This window comes from Synchiropus splendidus, chromosome 4 (genome assembly GCF_027744825.2).
Source record: "Synchiropus splendidus isolate RoL2022-P1 chromosome 4, RoL_Sspl_1.0, whole genome shotgun sequence".
Lineage (NCBI taxonomy): Eukaryota > Metazoa > Chordata > Actinopteri > Syngnathiformes > Callionymidae > Synchiropus > Synchiropus splendidus.
The window spans coordinates 28439318-28449832 of record NC_071337.1 but is presented as its reverse complement, the minus strand read 5'-3'; the positions used below and the strand labels follow the sequence as shown (position 1 = coordinate 28449832).

The following is a 10515-nucleotide window of genomic DNA, read 5'->3' as shown; positions in this document are numbered from 1 at the left end:
CTTGTTGCGGCAGCTCTTTTTTTCGCAACCAAGCCTGCAGGTGTAAACTCTGCCTCTCTGCATAAAAAGAGCTTAGTAGGTGTGTTTTTTTTATCTTCTTGATAGTCTCAGACCAGGTGGAGTCATTGTTCTTCCCCTCTGATCTCTTCACAGAAAAGACATAAGTAAAGGCCCAACATTGTTTGTAATATACTCTCAAGGTCAGCAGTTATTTTCTTATTTGACTGCTGCGTTTACTGACAGACACTTCACTTGTGACCTTCGTGGTGGAATGATCAGTGGGCGAGAAGGTGTTGTTCCTCTACACCACACACAAAACAACCAAAGTCTCATTGTAAACACAAAACTTTTATTGATGTCATCATCTTGCATAGTCCAAAATCAGAGCACCAGAGCAACAAAGCTCCTGGCGCCACAGTGCACAGTCGCATCATTGAAACACGTATCATCCGAAATTGCACCTTTATCACAGGCGATTATCATAACACAAATTCATTGCACAGGGTCTCCGGGTTACACAACACTCACCAACACTCAACAACACACACTCAACTAAAACCAGCTACATGATGTGCAAACTTTGTGCATATATATTTTACATGTTGCATAGAACAAGCTAGTGCAGCGACAATTGTCCTCAAACTTGATGTGGGAACCAGACTACTAGCTGCTGAAATGGAGCCAATGTAACACTTGTTTTCCAGGGTAAAGATTCATGTTTACACCTGTGAACAGTTCCATCAGCAGGCAGACTGGAAGAGAAAGGAATTGGACCCAGTTTAGGTGGTTGGATCTGCCAGGTGCTTCTGGGTGAAGTGACCGGGCGAAGGGCAACTTTGTTAATTGTTGAATACGTTTTCAATGAATAAGGAAAAGTTGAGTCCAATTTAGGGAAAAAAAAAATATGGCAAACATTAATGTCCGCGTCAAAAGGCACTTTAAGTGATTCTGAAATATAAATCTGGTGTATGTCAAGTAAAAAAGTCACTTGGATTGTCAACACAGATTGTTCAGAATTATCAAAATCAAATGACAAAGTAAAGTTCATCTACATTTTAATGAAAGTAGTCTACAAACTATTTTATTTATGCCTACATAATCTAAAGCTAAGGTGTGTGTGTGTGTGTGTGTGTGTGTGTGTGTGTGTGTGTGTGTGTGTGTGTGTGTGTGTGTGTGTGTGTGTGTGTGTTGTCAGCATTAGTCCGAACCACAAATCTCATGCAGATGTCAGCTGAACAGCAGTGCACTGAGTGGGAGCAGCGTTCACACTGGAGCACACACATCAGTTCCCAGTTCAGAAAGTCTCTTGTGGTTCTCATGTCTCTGAGCAGACTGATCATGAGGCGGAGTAGCTGTCCGGCTCTTCTCTCTTGCTGTGCTCCATCGTGAGGTGTGAGGAGCTCAGTGACAGGTGACAGTGTCCAGGCCCAGCTGAGGCGATTCGAGATGGACCAGAAGAGCTGGAAGAAGAGAAGAAAAATGTTAAATGACCTTGTTATTTTAATATGATGGTCAACCAATTCAAACAGTTGCAACAGCATGTGCAATGCAACGACTGCGATTTTACGATTCGTTCAATGATGAGCTTTTTCAACAACAGCACATGTTGTTCCTGCACTCACTAAAATGAAGTTTTTAAAATTAAAATATGTAGAAAATCTGACACAGTCAGTACAAGAACAGTACAAATAAATACCATGAAACATCCCCAAAAAAGAATTGTTACATTACATTCAGTGCACAATAAAAAGTACAAACTGCACTTTGATTATTAAAAAAATATATCAAATATAAATATAAAAATATACATATATTGTGATGTGAAATGTGAAATTATTTCATGACTGAACAGAAGCTTTGTTTTGCTGAGATCATTAATATTCCAAATGTCTGATAAAGTTGGCAGGTTACTTTAAAAAGCTTAGATTTGTTTCCCACTTTAATAAACAATAACATATTTGATCTATACGTATAAACTTCAAACTATGACTGCAGACATCCCCGTCTCCTCTCTCTGTGCCTCCTCTTCCTCCTCCCCCCCTTCTCATCCTCACCGTCATTGTCTGAACCGTCCAACAGTTTTTTCCCACGCTTCGTTTTTCTCCGTCCACAGAGGAGGAGGAGGTGCGGAAAAATGGGGGGAGGAAGGAGGTGTAAGCCCTGATGAGGTCGCCATGGCAACCCTTCATTGGCATCGCCCTGATTGGAGTATTTGGTGGCTAATTATTCCGCGCATATGCTTAGAAAAACAATAAAGTGGGACGTATTGAGATGCAGAGGCGAGCGTGATTAACATGGAGCAGATAGACGCCAGCGTTCCTGCCGGATTTAGGGATATGCAGATTTACTGACCCACAAGCTTTTGTTTACAGAGGGACTTTGTTTCAGTGTTACATAATGGAGCGCACACTGAATGAGGCGGGGAGATGGTGGACTGACGTGGGCCAGATTTGGTCCCACACGACAGTTCGGCGGACCCCGAGATTCCTGCCTCGATTCTTCTGATCACTTGACAGTTAGGTGTGAGTGACAAATTTCCGTGTTCGAGGCAGCCAGGATGGAGGGTCTTTGTGAACCAAACAAGTGTTGTGTGAGAACGAGAGGGAGAAAAAAGGGGGGGGCTTAGGTTAACAATGGCCGGCATTGTTTACAACCTCCCTCGTCCATTAATCAGGACGATCCAGCTCTAATTGGCGTTTTGGTTAAGCTGCTCTCCAGACCTCGGCTCCCTCCACTGGCCTAAATAATGGCGTTACGCCACAAGTGCCGCCACACATAATGTGTCGCTTGTCTGAGGGTCCGGGGAAAAGATCCCCACCCTCTCCGCCTCGTCTCCTTTTCTCAGCGCCCCTGCACCCCTCAAAATAAACCTCACAGGGCAACACAAAGAGGCCTCTCACTATTGAGATCTCACTTGCTCCTCTGCCCCCCCCACACACCCGCCTGCACCCCACTCCTCACCAACACTTTTTCCACTTGCCCATGTCAGCCCAGCACGGCGGGCGACACCTCGCCCTACCATCACTTCACATTTAAAGGCTAAACTGCTGTAACTGTGGTTTAAAAGTTGCTCCACTCTTGTGCAGTCCAACATGGCAGAGGTGGTTTTCTATTGACTTTACATTTCACTCATTCATCAAACACAGGTGCTACAGGGTTTGGCGAAGCTGCTGCAGCATCGTCCCCATAGATGACAAGTGAGATGACGGTACGACACCTAATCTGAGTGTGTTTTCATGGGAAACTAATTACTGCAGCAATTCTTTGTGAGAAGATAAGGGGCGGAAGAAAACTCTTTCGGATCTTCAGGTTGACTCGCCTCTCTGGTCAGAGAGTTCTGGTGACACTTCCTGAAGACAGCTGTAGCTGGAAATGTGGTACTAGCAGAGCTAAGGCTTGAGAGAAGACAGCCATCTTGCCGGTGCAGAAACAACAACTCCATCCCTCTGACTATTGCAAATGTGTTGCGCTCGAGTCAGAACAACAACTCCATCCCTCTGACTATTGCAAATGTGTTGCGCTCGAGTCAGAACAACAACTCCATCCCTCTGACTATTGCAAATGTGTTGCGCTCGAGTCAGAACAGGTTGCTGATTTGCGACTGAAGATGAGCCGCGGCTAAATTAATGAACGGTGTTGCTAGTTATGCGTGTCAGGGAGAAGCTAGCTGGTCGTCAAATTAGCAGAAACGAAGATACCGGCCCCTTTGGGTAAATGAATTAATCCCGCTGAAACCGAGAAGATGGCACGTCTTCCAGGAGTTCCCGCTACACCAGTCGACGGCGGCCATGGGCACAACAACAAAAGTGACGCAGCCCCTGAAAGTGGCGTCTTCCGACGCGCAGATGCTACGTCGAGCTTCAAGCCTGCACGTCTCTCTGGGCCGTGGCTACAATTAACACTCGGGCGGTAATTAACAGTGTCTTGAGGCGACCAATGGTGCGGAAATGATAACGGGAAGCAAGAGCTGGGGGAAGGTGGGTTTCCCCGCTTCTTTCCCCCCAGCTGCCATTTTGTGCCAGTCGCTCACCTAAGATGGTGGCAGGACCGCGACTTGCAGCGTTGGAAGAGAGGGACAAACTGGCAAGGGAGGGGTGGTAGAAGAAGAGGATTATGGGATTGAGGAGGGGAGTCATATTTTCATTCCGCTGTTCTACATAAACACGTGGACTCGCACGTTGTGTAGAAAGTGTGTAGAGCGTGGGGGTGCGCGCTAAACCCTCTGTTTGTGCGCAAACATGTGATTTACATGCGCTTAATATACAATGCACACATTAACACACACCCTAACATGTGCCCATGCGTGAGCACACACACACACACACACACACACACACATACACACACGGTTCTCATGCCTGGGTCTGCCCCCGAGCATGCAAATGACATTCATTATGCAAATGTATACAAATCAGCACCAGGCATCTGAGCTGGGCAAAAGAAAAGAATAAAATTAAGGGAACGAAGGAAAAGCCTTAAAAAAGAAAAAAAGAGTGATCATAGGCGCCGATTGATGCTTCTGCCAGTGGGTGCTCAATTTACGCCTCCGCCCGACAAAAATGTTCCCACGCCAAAGTGTAACCGTTTTCATCTGGAGCTAACACCACTCGGGAGCGAACCTCCAGGTATTCACCAGGACATAGGTTATACTTTTATACACAACTTGTTTTTTTTTTTTTCAATAAAAGCACTCACACAAAAGTTGCAACATCCACCAGAGTAACATAAGTATTTCCCAACTCTTAATACTACATTAATGGTGCAGAAGCAGAAATTGTACTTGACTAATGTGAGGTGCTTGTGAATCCAAAATGTGACATGTAAGTCATAGCAGGAAGAAGATGGTCTCACTAAGGCACCTGAAGAAGAACCTGCTTCACTGTGTGCACTTTGATGGCATCTTCTTTCAGACAAGCGCATGCTACCACAGGAACGACGAGGTGGAATATCTTTCTAAACTGCAAAGGGAGTGGGACTTTACTGACAGGAGTTTTTTTTTTTTTTAAAGGTGTAATTGAGGGATTACTGTACTCCTTAAATCTTCTACAGTCACAAATAGTAGGTGCTCGAGGCGGACCAAGCAATGAGGTCATCCAAACGGCTCCATGGAATCGCATCTCAGAAAGAAAAACAAGACCACAAATGATATTATTGGCCGGTAATGACAGGTACTACCGCCAAAATGTCGCACTCTCAGGACTACAACCATGCCTTCTAATAAGATAGCGGTGGAAATGTCCAAATAGTTGCTAATACACATACTGTATCACAGCATAAAGAGGGAATATTCTGGAAGCCGACGAGAGATTTGTGGTGTGTGAACTCTTTCAGCACGACTAAAGAGAGCAGATGGTGGCGAACAGAGGACCCCCTCTCCTCCTCACAGATGCCACCGCTGACGCCTGACTCCTGCCAAGTCCATTGAGCTCTTTAGCAGTGAAACCTAAAATCAACTGCAGAAGAGCAGCGACTCCGGTGGAGATGCTCCAAATGGTAGTAAAGCGGGGCTAATTACCTCTTGTGGTGTACTTTGCTTTGTTGCACCTCCCTCTCGCCCCCTCGCTCCTAAAAGACGCTCTACCGTTAGCACCACTCTGTCTGGAATGAAAGGCGCTTTATTTCAATCTATTTTTCATTCACCGAAATAACTATCATTCTGATTCTGGGTTCTTAAAAGAGCCCCCAGCAGGGGACGCGACGTCGCAGACAAAAGCTCAAATAAGCTAACGTGCACCTCCAAGCTGGTTCTGCAGCGTTTTAAATTTGATTCACAACTGTAGCCTCATTGCAAAAATTGGAATCTTGTTTTGACGCTTTGAAAATCAATGTATGAATCAGAGAAATGAGCAGGTTTTGCTGGGACACCGATTCTCATCTACATCTCTGTTATTCCACCTGACACTGTACACATTCTGAACACCCTCTATTTAACAGACTGTTAAATAATGACAATAAATACAGTGAACGGTTAGTGCCTGCACCTCAGATCAAACTGACTACCTTCATTCATCTGAACAATCAGCACTTTACACTCAGGTATTACTACGGAGCCTAACTTTGATAGATAGACAAGATAATTATAGTCATACATAACTATCACTTCGATCAGACTTTGACTGTTAGACAAGTTAAAAAAAATTCGAGTGAATGCATAAAATAATAGTGGTCAAACAGTGTTTTCATGATTAAAAACGTGTGGTTCAAACAAAAATTGGGGCTGAAAATAATGCAAACAACATGAATATTATTGCAAAAAAATATATAAAAATAATAATAATAATAATAGGAGGAAAACGTTTAACATTAAAAAGAGCATCCATGCTGGGTGTAGTTGTTCATTTAACTCTTATTACAGAGTGGCCTTTAGCAATCTGTATAACATGCATCGAGGACAGAACAATTAGCATCAGTTGTGGGATCCACCGACACTTTCTCAAAACCCCCTGCTGTAGCAGAGGGAGAGCAGAGCCCCATACCTTGAGATCAGAGCTTCCAGTGGTGAAGCTGCATCCTCTGTTTCTCTGGCCTAGCAGGCGTGTAATGGGATTCTTGTTACTTTCGGTTATCTAGCTTTATGAAGAATGTACGTCACTCATACAGCTAGATAACCAAAGATAACAGACAACCCCTCATGCCTGCAGCACTCTGGTCAGCAACACCAGCACAACCTGGAAGGACACACTCGCGTCAATCCAACAAGAAGGTTTAGCGTTTCAATGCAGTGAACGTCATTAGCATCATGAAGCGTGCGAGGGCCATAACTCAGATCTAACACAGCGACTGTTCATTTATATGTGGCAATAGAATATAATATCAGGGTTGACCACAGACCTCTCTTTGCTTACAGCAGAAAAAGCTGAGGAAACATGCTGTTGGTGATTTGCTACCACAAATGCTATAAACTTAGTAACAGTCAATCACCTGCATTAAAAAACTGCATTAATTATGGTTAGAAAATGTTGGCTAACCTGACTTTATTGCAGTGATATTTTACAGTCTTGTTTTATTAATGTTGAAAAGAGAATTAAAGTTTACATTTCTTTTCCATTCAATTTGCCATGACAAAAGGTCTTGCACGACATGACATAAATATACATATATAAAAAAATATATGTATTTGATGAATAATTATGATCATCAATAATAATAATACATTTGACCATGAAAAGTAAGGCATAAAATGAACACACACACACACACACACACACACACACACTCACAGTAAATGCCACCAGATGCAGACATCCGATAATAAAAATTATGTGTAACATTTGCCAGACCTTATAGTACATAGTGTACTATACAAATATTTAAGCAAAAGACGCTTTTGTCGACCATAAGCTTAGAAGTGGGGTACCAATTAACACATTCACATACCACACACACTCGGAAGCCAGCTCATTTGCGCGTGTGTCTGTGTGTGAGTGCTATGTGTCACTCGGCACTTCCAATTAAATCACAGCGCTACAATTATTCCTAAATTCTGATGTCCGCAGGTTGCTTCCGAATTACAGCTATAGGCCTACACTAAACAGCTCCCCAGTCAGTCAGGCTCCCTGGACTCTACACTTGACGTGTCACCTGGATGAAGGCAGTCACAACAATTTTCAAAGGGGTGAAATCGGACTGCTAAGTTAGTTTGCCATTGACTTTTTAGCCTCTGCTGAGAGATAAGACTATAATTGAGCAAAGCCTGTTGAGAAAAATGTTCTTTCTTATGAGATTGTCATGCCTATAAAGGACTGTAAACGCTACAAAATATGAGCAGAACGTCCACAAAGGGATTCCTAAAGGATTTAAAAAATGATTTTCAGCTAAATCAATTAGTTCCACACAGCGTGCTGCTGCTGAGGCCAAAGTAATAGAGAGGATGAGCTTTTGCTGAGGTCCACCAGGCTGTGAATCACATGTCGACGGTCTGACAACCATGTGTACCCTTCTGACGTATTCACCTGTGCTGTAAGAGGATGACGTCTTTCTCGTTTCCTGTCACTCAAAGACTGTAGATCTGAAAAACGAAAAAAAAAAAAAATCATTAGAACTTTGTTAGAGGGGAACAAGACACAAACTGTTCATATAGATTTATATTTGAGCCTTTCAGTCTCACCTGCCACTGATGAATGGTGAGCCATAGTGAGAGAAACATTAACACAGAAGAATAGACCTTCATTTCAATACTGCTATTTGCCTTCATGAGGCCTGAACTAAATCTTCTGTGGTGCTCACTGTTAACGTTTAACCTTTCTCCTTTTTACAGCATAATTCCTTTGGAATTTAATAAGCCCAGCCAGATAATCCTGATCCCCCACTTATTTTCATGCCGTCATTATCCCCTCTATTCCGAAATTGTTCCAAAAGAAATCGTCGTTTAAACGTAAAACTACATGTATTATTTGCTACGTGTTCAGAATCCCACCCATATACATTACCTCGTAACACGATAGGACTTGTGAAAAGTTGCATTCATGTCGTCAATTCTGTCGCTAAATGAATAATGAATCATACCAGTGGCGCCATTTTGCTTGTGTTCATGAACGCATCATCACGTACAATGTCGTAATTACGGTTTTAGAAATGTGGAGATTCTAGAATGAACTGTGCCGAATTGTTATGAAGCTGTAAATTGTATTAAAGAATCGGAGCCTATGTTGCGTGTTGCGCTCGTCTGCAGCTTTTGATTCATCCGTTCGCAACTTTAAAACAATGTTTTAATGTAATATTGTCGCCCAGAAATTATGCTTCTTGGAAACACTTTATTTAAAGTCGACAATTGACTGAGCCCAGTCATCTGGCTGCAAATATATGGGAGTTTCAACGTCGGGAATGCATGAATTAAAGAGGAGGCTCATTAATTAAAGTGCATACTGGTGAGTATGAAAACACTTTCTTTTCAAAATCATGGTATTTCTGCTAAATAAAACGTCCATAATGCACTTAGCTGCGCGCTTGTCCCACAGATTAACGGGCCTTATGTAAGAGCTTCCCGGTGCTTGCGCATAATCCACGGGTGTGTGAGCGAGCCTTCACGCAGTTGTACAATAATCACCTTTTCTTTTTTTTTTTTCCCTTTCACATGCTTTTTACTAATGCTAGACTTATCTAGCGGGTAATCAGCTGACAGGCGTCAGGCCTCACGCAACAGTGTGGAGTGAGTGAACTCCACTGGAGGCCTTGTCTCAGAGCTGCCGCCAAGTTTCTCCCCAGAGGTGGGAAGTATCGCAGGTCTACATTGAGCGCTGTACATACGCTTAAACCACGCGTGAGGAGAGTCCAAATACATGTCAAAAAAAGCAGAAAAGAAGCGACGCGCAATCTCCACAAAGACAGTTCATTTAGAAGCCGACACAAAGCGGACAAATCACCCTCAAGATCATTCTAAATTAGAGTCACATCAAAAGTACTTTATTGATACTTGGCAGCGCCACGTGACCGCAAACTATGCGTGCGCTAACTATTTTTAGACCGATGTATATTTAAAAATGTTGTGTTTATGCACCGATGCCGAGATAATGCGCACTGCTGAATCAAAACATTAAAGCTGCGCTGGTATTTAAACACACACTCCACGGAATGCAGAAAACTCAAGCACCTTTTGTTTTTTCCTCTGAACTATTTCATGTGTGCTGCGGTGTGTCTTACCGTTTTCGGGTCACGGGCACCTGCCGGGCTGGCTCACTGTGGAGATCCAGGATTGCGGTTCTTCCTCCGGGATTTTCGGCGAGAGGCAGCCGACAGCGGCGGCGCGCGCGGTCGTGCGGCTGCGGAGCATCGTGACGGATCCACTCCTGCTTAATTATTCAACACCGGAGTCGTCCTCTTCATGATCGGCCCCGAACCAGGAAAGTCGGGGGCAGCCCGACCCTCACACCCCCCGCCAAGAGGCTACATCTCTTCCCCGACACACATCCCCAAGTGCTTCAATGTCGCTCCAGCCCCAAATCATATATGCGGTCCAAGTCCCTCCCCCTTATGACTCAGTGGCTGTTCCCACCCTCTGAGATTTTTGATGTTATGCAAGATGCAATTACAATAAAGCATCGCTGCACACGCCCCCCGACAGGCGTGCACATGCAGCCAGCCTCCATCCAGGTCTCCATCCCGTCCTCCAGTCTTCAGTGACTATTTCCAGCAAAGAGTGGCCTCGGGGTAGAAATATTGGAACATAAATATAGCAATGAAGGTTCTTAAATCTAAGACCTATATTTGACGAATGATGAGGTTGCGTACTTCCAAATAATCCACCACGATCACTGAGAGAAGATCCCAGTTGGACCTTCAGTGGTCCTGGCGCCAATGGCTTCTCTCCAGGCAAACCAGATACCAGATAAAAAAATGGTGACTCAAAATGTAACTCAAGTGTGCCTTCCACGTCTGGGTTCATCCCACTGGTCCTTGACGCCAGTATGAAAAAATATACAGTCAATGAAAGGTTGTAATGTTACTGATTCTGCAATGAAAAACAATGGCATTACAGCAAAACATTATCGATACCAATAGATTTGAAGTATTTTCTAG

At 43.8% G+C, this 10515-nt stretch overlaps 1 long non-coding RNA gene across 1 annotated transcript; it reads right to left on the bottom strand.

The window, feature by feature from the left end:
• Positions 1-332: 332 nt before the first annotated feature.
• Positions 333-9899, bottom strand: LOC128756750 (uncharacterized). The gene is made up of 4 exons (XR_008414303.1): positions 9640-9899; positions 7953-8008; positions 6477-6668; positions 333-1460 (listed from the first exon to the last, which is right to left on the bottom strand). It is a non-coding gene; the product is annotated as an uncharacterized LOC128756750 (long non-coding RNA).
• Between the last annotated feature and the right edge of the window lie 616 nt (positions 9900-10515).